The sequence below is a fragment of the Anomaloglossus baeobatrachus genome, chromosome 5 (genome assembly GCF_048569485.1).
Source record: "Anomaloglossus baeobatrachus isolate aAnoBae1 chromosome 5, aAnoBae1.hap1, whole genome shotgun sequence".
NCBI lineage: Eukaryota > Metazoa > Chordata > Amphibia > Anura > Aromobatidae > Anomaloglossus > Anomaloglossus baeobatrachus.
This window is the reverse complement of record NC_134357.1, coordinates 161,923,753-161,936,889: the sequence shown is the minus strand read 5'-3', so window position 1 is coordinate 161,936,889 and position 13,137 is coordinate 161,923,753.

The following is a 13,137-nucleotide window of genomic DNA, read 5'->3' as shown; positions in this document are numbered from 1 at the left end:
TGTGTGATGCTGCCGTAGTGATAATGTTCGCTACGGCAGCGATCACCACATATCGGCCGTACTATGGGGGCAGGTGCTATCGCACTCGACATCACCAGCAAATGCTAGCAATGTCGTAGCGTGTAAAGCGGCCCTAACTTAGTTTTATAGAGAATCATCTTGGCTATCTTACAACTTTCACAGCAACTATCTATGGGGAACAATGCCATTTTGGGATACACCTCATTTCATTGATGAATTCCTTCGATGGAGGGAATAAGGTCACACACACACACACACACACACACACCAGCATAGATCTGAGTATGACAATAGTCCCCATTAATTAAGAGGAGGTACTGTATAAATACAATCATAATTTGGGTTGTAGCAAAGAGATAATATACAAATACGTTAGCATCTTATTGGTTGCATTAGCATTTTACTACTGATTGGTCGTATTTCAATCTTCAATTCTAATTATTTATTTATTTGAACTAACGTTTTAATAGGTTAAATTTCATACCTTTGATTAAGATAGTGTGGGCATACTGCCAAGAGAGGGTGCATGTGTCTCAAACCTTATCTATGAGCCGTAGACTGTGTTGAAAATCAGTGCGTGTAGAAAATATATCTTCTTAGAAATTTGAACATAGACCCATTGTGATCAAAACATCAACAGAAACCCATTGTGTTCAAACATGTCATGCAGAAGACAAAACGGATGCCGGTGTATTATTCCAAAATGGATTCCATCGCCACATTTTCCCTTCTTTTATTGAATTTCCAAACATACATTTATACCTCAACTATTATTGTGTAACCCAAGTGGCCCTAATTTAGACCAGTGAACCCCAATTGTCAGCTGGTACGTACAGAAGATGTGTGGATAGGCCACTCAAACCAGGATATGTAAAGATCCATCCTCAGACTGAGCTAATTGCTCACTGTAGTTAACACATGCACTCAGTGTTTATTTTCAGTCAACAGCACGCATTCTTTAATTGCCAAGCCTGTGTGGGTAACTATCCACAGGTGCGTCCCACAACAGGCCCAGGCCAGCATACATGACTGGCAGAATCAGTGGCTCCTACTCCGTTAACACGCCCAGAGTATAACAACCTTCTTGCCATGTGTAGAGGACAAATCCTCCATGGCAAGGGTAATAACCCCAATTGTTGGGATGCAACTAAGGAACTCCTTTCCAGAAATAAGATCCTCGTCTCATCCTTTAAACACTGGGGAATCTGCTTCCAGAAAGAAAGGACAGTCAAGTTAAACTATCAAATGATTATTTACCAAGTTACCTTGAGCCTATGTTTTTGGGGCATACAACAAAAGCAGTTGTAACATCAATTTATATCGTTAGGGTATGTGCCCATAATCAATGTTTGCAGTGGGTTGGATGCAGCGTGTTTTTGCTGCGCCCAAAATGCTGTGTTGCACAGTACAAGCACAGTGGATGGTATTTCTAGAAATATCATGCCCACTGTGTGTTTACGGCCCGCAGCGAAAACTGACCTGCGATGCAGCTTTCTGAACCGCAAGCATGTCAATTCCTTGCTGTGGAGTTGCAAGTGTCCTCCATAGGGAGAACACAAGCGAGAGACCGCAGCGCCCCGAACCCTGATCATGGGCACGGGCAGCTCCTGCATTCTCCTGCGGTCTCCTGCATTCTCCTGCGGAGTAGACTCGCAGACGCACAAGTCAGGATCCCCCGTTTCTAGGATGCAGCGGGTCCTGATCGTATTGGCATGTACCCTAGCATGTCAGGTTCTAAGTTTGCCAAGCTTAGAGACACAAAACATAAATATTCTGACAAGAAAATAGACACAAATAATTGCCAGTAATATCATTGCAACAAAGTACAGTACACAACGCCCGGCAGACAACCTTCTGTTCCTTTGAACAAGTTGGTGGGATTAAGACTAGAGATGAGCAAACCGGTCGCGGTTCAGCTCGAGTTCGGTTCGCCGAACGGAGTTCTCATTCGAGTTCGGCGAACCGGTTCGGCGAACCACTCGAACCGCATAGGAAACAATGGGAGGCAATCACAAACACATAAAAACACCTAGAAAACACCCTCAAAGGTGTCCAAAAGGTGCCAAACAACTCACAACACAACACAAACACATGGGAAAGTGACAAGGACATATACTCATGCGAAAACAAAAGAGCTGGACAAGGAAAAAGAGGAGGAGACACAGATATAGGCATGGCACGCCCTTCTAAAATCATGTAAAACACCGCAAGGTTACTCCAAGCGGAGTCTCCTTTTTTTCCAAAAATTGGGCCACACACACACCCACCCCTTCAGTGGCAGCACTTGTGCCCCAGTTGTACACTTCACAGGTAGATTTGCATCAAGCACATTCAAAAATACGCCATTCTTAACCGTCCCCAGGATGACACCGGGGTAGGTAGCTAAGTCTTTCCTGATCCCAGCTCTGTTCATCTTGGATCATTTTTAAAAACAATGTAAGCAAGGGTTACTCCAAGCGGAGTCTCCCTTTTTTCCAAAAATTGTGCCCCACACACACCCACCCCTTCAGTGGCAGCACTTGTGTCCCAGTTGTACACTTCACAGCTAGATTTGCATCCAGCACATTCAAAAATACGCCATCCTTTACCGTCCCCAGGAAGACCCCGGGGTAGGTAGCAAAGTCTTTGCTGAACCATGAGTTGTTCATCTTGGCTCCTTTAAAACAACACAGCAAGCAAGGGTTACTCCAAGCGGAGTCTCTCTTTTTCCAAAAATTGGGCCACACACACACCAACCCCTTCAGTGGCAGCACTTGTGCCCCAGTTGTACACTTCACAGCTAGATTTGCATCAAGCACATTCAAAAATACGCCATCCTTAACCGTCCCCAGGATGACACCGGGGTAGGTAGCTAAGCCTTTCCTGATCCCAACTCTGTTCATCTTGGATCAATTTTAAAAACAATGTAAGCAGGGGTTACTTCAAGCGGAGTCTCCCTTTTTTCCAAAAATTGGGCCCCATACACACCCACCCCTTCAGTGGCAGCACTTGTGCCCCAGTTGTACACTTCACAGCTAGATTTGCATCAAGCACATTCAAAAATACGCCATCCTTAACCGTCCCCAGGATGACCCCGGGGTAGGTAGCAAAGTCTTTGCTGAACCATGACTTGTTCATCTTGGCTCCTTTTAACTCCTTTAGCCCCCGGGCACTTTCCGTTTTTGCATTTTTGTTTTTTGCTCCCCTTTTTCCGAGAGGCGTAACCTTTTTATTTTTCCATCAATCTTGCCATATGAGGGCTTGTTTTTTGCGGGACGAGTTGTACTTTTAAATGAAATCATAAGTTTTACCATATAGTGTACTGGAAAACGGCAAAAAAATTCCAAGTGTGGAAAAATTGCAAAAAAAGTGTGATCGTACAATAGTTTTTGGGATATTTTATTCACTGTGTTCACTATATGGTAAAACTGAGGTATCTATGTGATTCCTCATGTCGGTGCGAGTTTGTAGACACCAAACATGTATAGGTTTACTTGTATCTAAGGGGTTAAAAAAATTCACAAGCTTGTCCAAAAAACGTGGTGCACGTTTTGCGCCATTTTCCAAAACCCGTAGCGTTCTCATTTTTCAGGATCTGAGGCTTAGTGATGGCTTATTTTTTGCATCTCGACCTGATGTTTTTAACAGTACCATTTTTGCGCAGATGCTATGTTTTGATCGCCTGTTATTCCATTTTGCGTAAAATTTACGGCGACCAAAAAACTTAATTTTGGCGTTTGGAATTTTTTTGCCGCTACGCCGTTTACTGATTAGATTAATTAATTTTAAATTTTGATAGATCAGGCATTTCTGAACGTGGCGATACCAAACATGTGTGTATTTTTTATTTTTTTAACTCTTTAATTTTCAAGGGGGTGAAAGGGAGGTGATTTGAACTTTTAGGTTTTTTTATTATTTTAATTTTTTAAAACTCTTTTTTTTACTTTTTTTTTTATTTTACTAGTCCCCCTAGAGGGCTATAGCGATCAGCAATCCGATCGCTTTGCACTATCTGCAGATCTCAGCTACAGAGCTGAGAACTGCAGATTTGCTGCTTCACTTTCAATGCCGGCTGTATTCCGGCATTGAGAGGAAGTGAGTCATGTTAGCTACAGGCGTCATCACATGACCCTGTGCTACCATGGCAACCGCCGAAAGTCACGTGATCATGTCACGTGACTTCCGGTGGGGGCGGGGTAAGTGACTGTCATGGCGGCGCCCATATACATATCGCTGCCAGATTTTGGCAGCGAAATGTAAGGGGTTAATGGCCACGGATGGAAGCGATTCCACCCGCGGCTAGCAGGCACACATCTCAGCTGTTGATAACAGCTGATATATGCGCGGATCGCCGCCGCCTGCCGGCGGCAGGGGGTGGGGCTTACCGGCACACGATCCATGACGTACCCAGTACGTCATGGGTCGTTAAGGGGTTAAAAAACACAGCAAGCAAGGGTTACGCCAAGCAGAGTCTCCCTTTTTTCCAAAAATTGGGCCACACACACTCCCACCCCTTCAGTGGCAGCACTTGTGCCCCAGTTGTACACTTCACAGGTAGATTTGCATCAAGCACATTCAAAAATACGCCATCCTTAACTGTACCCAGGATGACACGGGGGTAGGTAGCAAAGTCTTTCCTGATCCCAGCTCTGTTCATCTTGGATCATTTTTAAAAACACTGTAAGCAAGAGTTACTCCAAGAAGAGTCTCCCTTTTTTCTAAAAATTGGGCCCCACACACACCCACCCCTTCAGTGGCAGCACTTGTGCCCCAGTTGTACACTTCACAGGTAGATTTGCAACAAGCACATTCAAAATCCAGAAGCATTTACTCTCCCCAGGATGACACAGGGGTAGTAAATTCCTTGTGGATCCATGACTTGTTCATTTTGATGAACATTAGTCTGTCCACATTGTCACTGGACAGACGCGTGCGCTTATCTGTCAGCACACACCCAGCAGCACTGAAGACACGTTCAGAGACAACGCTGGCAGCTGGACACGACAAAATCTCTAAGGCATAAGTGGAGAGCTCTGGCCATTTTTCAAAATTTGAAGCCCTAAATGAGCAAGGCTCCATTTGCAAAGTCATGGCATCGATGTTCATTTGGAGATACTCCTGTATCATCCTCTCCAGCCATTGACTATGTGTCAGACTTGTTATCTCTGGTGGCCTTGCAAAGGATGGTCTAAAAAAATTATGAAAAGATTCAATAAAATTGCTGTTACCAGCACCAGATACGATGCTACTGGTACGGGTAGACTGTTGAAGATGACGAGACCGTCCCATGTTTGTCAAGTTACAACTGGGAGATTCACTCCCTGCACCACGGTTGTTTGGTGGAAAAGCCAAGCTAAGATCGAGTAACAGCTTCTGCTGATACTCCTGCATACGTGCGTCCCTTTCTATGGCTGGAATTATGTCACAAAATTTGGACTTGTACCGGGGATCTAATAGTGTGGCAAGCCAGTACTCATCATCACTTCTAATTTTGACAATACGAGGGTCATGTTGGAGGTAGTGCAGCAAGAAGGCGCTCATGTGTCTTGCGCAGCCATGCGGACCAAGTCCACGCTGTGTTTGTGGCATAGAGGTGCTAACCGTTCTTTCTTCCTCTGACATCTCCCCCCAACCTCTTTCAACAGAAATTTGACCAAGGTCTCCCTCATCCGCTGAGTCTTCCATGTCCATGGACAGTTCGTCCTCCATTTCTTCATGTTCTCCTGCACCTTCCTCAACATTTCGCCTGCTACTATGCGCCCTTGTTGATCCCTGTCCCCCATGGTCCCATGCCTGCCGCGTTGGTGATGATGAACGTCTGGACCTTGGTGATGTTGTTGTGTCTTGCGCATATGAATCCTCCTCTAGTTCCTCCCCTTCCTGTTATCCCACCCGCTGACTCCGAATAGTGTTTAGTGTGTGCTCCAGCATGAAAATGACTGGAATTGTCATGCTGATAATGGCATTGTCAGCGCTAAACATATTCCTCGCCATGTTGAAACTGTGCAGAAGGGTGCATAGATCCTTGATCTGAGACCACTCCATCAGGGTGATCTGCCCCACCTCTGCATCTCGTTGGCCCAGGCTATACGTCATGACGTATTGCACCAGGGCTCGACGGTGCTGCCACAGTCGCTGTAACATGTGGAGAGTCGAATTCCAGCGTGTCGGCACATCGCATTTCAGGCGATGAACCGGCAGGCTGAAAGACTTCTGGAGCAATGCAAGTCGCTCAGCAGCGGTGGTTGAACGGCGGAAGTGAGCAGACAGTTTTCGTGCCCTGTTCAGAAGGCCATCTAGGCCAGGATAGTGTGTTACAAATTGCTGGACAACAATGTTCAACACGTGAGCCATACAAGGCACGTGTGTCACCTTGCCCAGGCGAAGGGCCGCACCCAGGTTTGCAGCATTGTCGCACATGGCCTTACCAGGCTGCAGGTTGAGTGGAGACAACCATTTAATAAACTCAGTCTCCAGAGCTGCCCACAACTCAGCCGCTGTGTGACTCTTATTTCCAAGACATTTCAAGATAAAGACCGCCTGATGCCATTGCGCTCTGCTGCCAGCATAGTAATGAGGGGTGCGTGATTCCTTCTGCGCAGTTACAACGCTGGTGGCCTGACCAGGCAGGCTTGGGGCGGAGGTGGAGGAGGCAGAAGCAGTGGCGGAACTTGGACAGACAAAGGATTGATACACAAGTCGTGGGGACGACAAGACTTGTGCAGCAGACCCTTCACCATCTATCACCATAGTTAGCCAGTGCCCAGTCAGCGACATGTAACGTCCCTGTCCATGCTTACTGGTCCAAGTATCGGTGGTGAAATGCACCTGTTCACACACAGAGTTTCTCAAGGAAGCGGTGATGTTGTGTGCGACATGCTGGTGTAGCGCAGGCACACCTTTCTTAGAGAAGTAGTGGCGACTGGGCATCTGGTACTAGGGCACTGCGACAAACATAAGGTATCTAAAATGCTGTGTGTCCAGCAGGCGGAAAGGCAGCATTTCGGTAGCCAAAAGCTTACAGAGGGATAAAGTCAACCTCTTAGCTTTGTCATGGGTCGCAGGAAATGGCCTTTTACTTGTCCACATCTGAGGGACAGAGATCTGGCTCCTGTGTAGACGATGGTAAGTAGGGTGTCCGTGAAAAAATGCAGGTTTGTGAGGAAAGTGCAGGCGTAGACATGATGTTGCCTTCATCCAACGTTGATGCTATCGATGTCTGAGAGAGCTGTACACACGCACTTGTTTCCCCTTCCAAACCAAATGACGACCTACCACGCAACCTGCCTGTTTCGGTTACAGTGGTGGAAGTTGTGCGTGGAAAACCAGGTGTGACAGCTGTCCCCACAGTCCTAGAAGATGAAGAGCGCGCGGATGCACTTGAAGGGGCAGGCGGTGGATGGTTCGCTCCGCTACACCACATTGCAGCACGGTGAGCTTCCCACCGGGACATATGATATTTATTCATGTGACGATTCATGGAAGAAGTTGTCAAACTCCTGAGGTTTTGCCCTCTACTAACAGAATCACGACAAATTTTACATATCACATGATTTGGGTGATCTTTTTCTATGTCAAAAAAGGTCCAGGCTAGGCAAGGCTTAGAGGGCATGCGACCTGCTGAGCCCCCCCGACTAGTGCTCAGAGGCAGAGTGGTGGCTGAGGATGCAGTTGTAGACGTGCTACCAGTACTACTCCTCTGTCCAGGAAGGCGCAAGGTAACTTCGTCGTCAGTAGCATCCTCCTCCACTGCCTCTGTTGACCTCCTCGAGTGCCTGACTGTGGGTTGACACTAGGTGGGATCTAGAACTTCCTCATCAAGCGTTGTGTTTGCACTCCCCTCACCCTCAGACCGAGCCTCTTCCTGACGTGAACCAATATTCAAGTTGTCATCCCAATCTGGTATCTGCGTCTCATCGTCATCAGTATGTTCCTCATTGTCTATAACAACAGGTGTTACAGTTTGTGAATAAGGGTCAACATTATGCTCAGAAACATGTTCCTCACGACCTGAATCAGAGTCACAAAGGTTCAGGGCATCACTGCAGACCATTTCCTGGTCTGTACTCACTGTAGCTTGGGAGCAGACCTCTGATTCCCAGTCTATAGTGTGACTGAACAGCTCTGCAGACTCAGTCATCTCAGTTCCACCATACTGTGCCGGGCGGATGGAGACTTCAGAGCTGGGAGAAAGCAAGTGTGATTGGGATGACAACTCAGAGGACTGGTGTTTTTTGGATGCGGTAGTTGAGGTGGCGGAGAGGGCACTTGTTGGACAACTTGAGATCCATTCAAGCATTTTCTTTTTTTGGCCATCGTCTACCTTTGTTCCAGTTGTTCGTGTCCGGAAAAAAGGGAGCACATCGGATTGTCCACAGTAAGTAGTAGACATCTTACTTTTGCTGGAAGATGGTCTATCTTCAGGAGATGTTAATGGAGCTTTGCCACCTTCCCCACGGACAAACCCGTTTTTTCCTTTTCCAACACGCCTCTTCCCCTTTCCACCAGCATCTGTCATTTTGCCACTCATTTTGATTGCGACAAGATTTTGTACTTAAAATGTGGTAGTAAAAATTGAGAGGTGGTGTAGATTGCAGCGGTGGTCTATCTTTATTAACAGCAGTATAAACAACAATAACTATCCCTGACAATGCAACTACGGCCCTTAAACTGGCAGCATAGTTTGCTAGTATAATGGCTTAGTAACAATGAGTTTGAGTGTGCAATGCAGAGGTGGTGCAAATAGATTTGCACCAGTGGGAGAATAATGGAAGTCCAACAGCCACTTTTAGGATGCCACTAAGTTTACTCAGTGTTTGCTAGTATAATGGCTTAGTAACAATGAGTTTGAGTGTGCAATGCAGAGGTGCTGCAAATAGATTTGCACTAGTGCGACACTAATGGAAGTCCAACAGCCACTTTTAGGATGCCACTAAGTTTACTCAGTGTTTGCTAGTATAATGGCTTAGTAACAATGAGTTTGAGTGTGCAATGCAGAGGTGCTGCAAATAGATTTGCACTAGTGCGACACTAATGGAAGTCCAACAGCCACTTTTAGGATGCCACTAAGTTTACTCAGTGTTTGCTAGTATAATGGCTTAGTATCAATGAGTTTGAGTGTGCAATGCAGAGGTGCTGCAAATAGATTTGCACTAGTGGGACACTAATGAAAGTCCAACAGCCACTTTTAGGATGCCACTACGTTTACTCAGTATTTTCTAGTATAATGGCTTAGTAACAATGAGTTTGAGTGTGCAATGCAGTGGTGCTGCAAATAGCTTTGCACCAGTGGGACACTAATGGAAGTCCAACAGCCACTTTTAGGATGCCACTAAGTTTACTCAGTGTTTGCTAGTATAATGGCTTAGTAACAATGAGCTTGAGTGTGCAAAGGGCAGGAGGGTACAGTGGCAGGGTTGTGGGTCAGTGTACAGGAAAGGAAGCCTCACTTTCTATCCCTCCTAATGGGGAAATGCAGCGAGGAAGTCCCTGACCTTAGCTACAGACGCTGTTATCTATAGCTGTTAAAATCTGTTTCCACGGACCTGACTGCCACCTATGGCTCTGAGCCTGCTGTTATTAGCCCTTACAAGGGCTAAGAGAAACTTCTATCCCTATTCTGTATAGCGCTGTGTGTAGAGCGTACACAACAGTATCGGAGACAGGAGCTACGCCAGTGGTGACTGACACCCAGACACAGAAGAGATAATGGCGTCCGGATGGGCAGATACCCGTTTTTATAATGCAGGGACATGTGACATGGACAGCCTATGACACATGCCGTTGCTTCTCTGGCTAAAAGTCCACTTAGCTGTGTGTGTGTCTGGGATCGGCTGACATGCTGGCCCGCCCCACTACACGCGCGCACGCTTAGGGAAGGAAGACAAGGAGAAAAAAAAATGGCGATCGCCATTATCCTAGCAGCAGGGATTTGAATGCGCTGTTCCCGCACACTATACGCTGAAATTTCATAATAGTGTAAGTCACAGAGTGACTTACACTATTACAGTGGAAAGCCAGCTAGTAATTAGCTTAGCTTTTTTCTGCTAAAACCGTTCTTGAACGTAACTAGAACTATTGAGCTTTAGCAAAAAGCTCGCGTTCTAGTTCGATCTAGAACAGCCCCCAAAATCACTCGAACCGCGAACTGGAGAACCACGAACCGCAAACCGCGCTCAACTCTAATTAAGACAGCTTAGTCAATCAGCCAATAGGAAGTCCCAGTCTTCTTGAGAATGGAGTTTTCTAAATTCTTCTTTGAGCAATCTGGCATGCTGGACATCATGCACAATCCTTGCTGTATTGGTGACATCCACGTAGTGGCAGGAGTCAGGTCTCACTATCTGAAAAAAGTGCTCCATGGAACGCAGTAAGGTAATCTAGAACAAAGTAGAACAAAAGTGTGTTGGTTAATTACAGTAGTAATCCAAAAGCAGTTGACAAGTAGTAATATTATGAGTAAAAAATATCTTTAATAGCATTATCAAGCCATTCGGCTAAAGTCTCAATATTATGAGCATTATTGTACTTGTAGATCATAGAAGGACAGTAATAACCTAAACGTCTTGGCTCCTGGCGTGTGTATGAGATCCTTTGCTTTTCCTGTGTCCCTCATAGATGACGTATACTTAGAGATCTGCAGTAATGGCAAATCCTTTTTCTCATAGACCCCGGCGGCTGCCTGCACTCTGGCTATGCCTGATCTGCCAACAGGTACCCATCTGTATAAATTGGACCCATACACTATGATTATACCTTTAAGCAGAATACTGCCACAGTGCATAAGCAATTGGCTTATTAAAGTAACAACATTTTTAACACTTTTCTGAGCACAGTAGGCTAATGGACGGGTCCCAAGATAGGGGCATGTACTGTTGTCTGAGATAAAATCTGTAAAGTTACTACAATTGACACGGGATAACAATACTCCATAATCCAAATGGAGATTACCTGTCTCATTTAGTATGAAAAAAATCCTTATGCCTTCTGTCAGGGTCATGGAGGTGCAGTATCAAAAAGTTGCCTCTCAGACACAATCCCAGACACTGGAGGCTAATTGCAACCTCAGAGGTTAGTGAGATGTTCCCAAGACCTGCTTTAGCTCTAGGGACAGTAATTTATTTTATCCTGTTATCCCTCCAAGTCATGTTGAGGGAATATTGTGTAAAATTCACTACCCACTATGGGGCTTGAGACCACGTTACCACCTTGAGGGAGACAACTATCTTGTTCCACCCTCCATCAGATTGCATAGTATAATTTACCAGGTTACTAGCACAAGCTTGGGTGAACAATTCCTCAGCAGTTAAAGATACAGCAATATAAGGAATTGTTTTACATGACAGAAAGGCATGAGTATATAGCCAACAATTAGTCCAGCTCTTTTGGCAATGGACTCATGCATTTTTATAAATGTATTGTCTAGATGGATTTTAGATCTTTTTTTGATTATCCCTGTGGTCCTATGATTGCTTTTTACTGCCCACAATACATAAATATACAATGAGAACATAAAGAAGTACTCCCCTAGTCTTTGTTGATCAGGTCCAATAACTGGTGTGTATCCAAACTGAATCCTTCAAGTTTGACTGCTGTAGGTGTGGTCAACTGGACTTGAAAGGGCCCGTCAAACCTTGGTTCGAGTGATCTTTTCACATGTCTCTTTATGACTACTGGGGTGTAGGTTCACCTTCAAGCAGGACAAAAGGCCTTAACATACTGCCAGAGCTAGAAAGTAATGAGGGAGAAAAAGCGCTTGACAAAATATGGCACTCACTCAATAAATAAAAATTACAAAGTTTTACTAGTGCATAATTAAAACCATACAGCAATACATAATAATTGACACCACCATATAAACCAAGGGCCCCTTATGCACCTAAGTTCCTTAAATACATAAAAGTCTTGCCAGAACCAAATAGCAGAAGAAAGCTCCTAATAGAGCACAAGAAAATATAGGGGAATATCTCAATACTATCAGAAAATGCAAGGTTGGCCAAAGTCTACAAAACAACCATATGAACATATCGAGGTGAAGCACACCAAGCATATGATATAGCTGATATAAATTCCCACTATAAATAGATAAGGTATAGAAAAAGCCTAGCTTGTATCAAAATTAGCATAAGCATATGATAATAAGCCAAATCTAGTAGATTTGATGTATGATACAGTGTGTCCATCCATATCCTGTCCATCGCCATTTACTTGAGAAAGGCGGCAGCTATAGGCATAGAAGTGGTGTCTAGGTATAGTAAAGTAGCCATGCGCTACGCAATGCAACCACCTATAGCGTCACCTGGGGGAAAACAACGGAGTTAGCATTTTTATCTCGAAAACGGAATGAGATAGAGAAAAAAAGTGAATTAAAAAATTGTAGGGCATCATCAATTTAATACGAATCGACACCTTGCATATAGAAATGCTATGATATGAAACCCATGACTCCCCCAAGACATTGAATGCTGGTCACGCATATGGTGCTCATTTAATTTTGATGCTTAAAGTGGCCACCGTCAGCTGCAATGCACATCTGGACTCTGGACAGCATACTGTATCTTGCTGCACGTTGCACAATATGGTAGGTGACACGTTTGCACAAGCATCTGTTATACGTCGTCGTAGGTCCTGTAATGTTGATGGAGGGGTCGCATACACCTGCTGTTTGAGGTGACCTCACAGAAAGAAGTCCAATGGGGTCAGGTCAGGTGAGTGTGGAGGTCATTCCACGCAGCCACCATACCCAATGACTTGTAGGAAGGTCTCCATGATGTATCGCTTCACGTCCACAGCCTTGTGAGTTTTACATGTTCTAATCAGAACATTTTTGTATGCAAGGTGTCGATTCATATTGAATTGATGATTCCCTACAATTTTGTAATTCACTTTTCTTCTCTATCTCGTTCCGTTTTTGAGATAAAAATGCTAACTCCGTTTTTTTCCACCAGGTGGCACAATAGGTGGTTTCATTGCGTAGCCCATGGCTACTTTACTATACCTAGACACCACTTCTATGCCTATAGTTCTCAAATTAATGGCGGTGGACAGGATATGGGTGGACACATTGTATAACTGGTCTGTCCTCCACATTGTTATTTAGGCTTTTTAAGGCAATGAGAAGTTACTGATCAGTGTTGC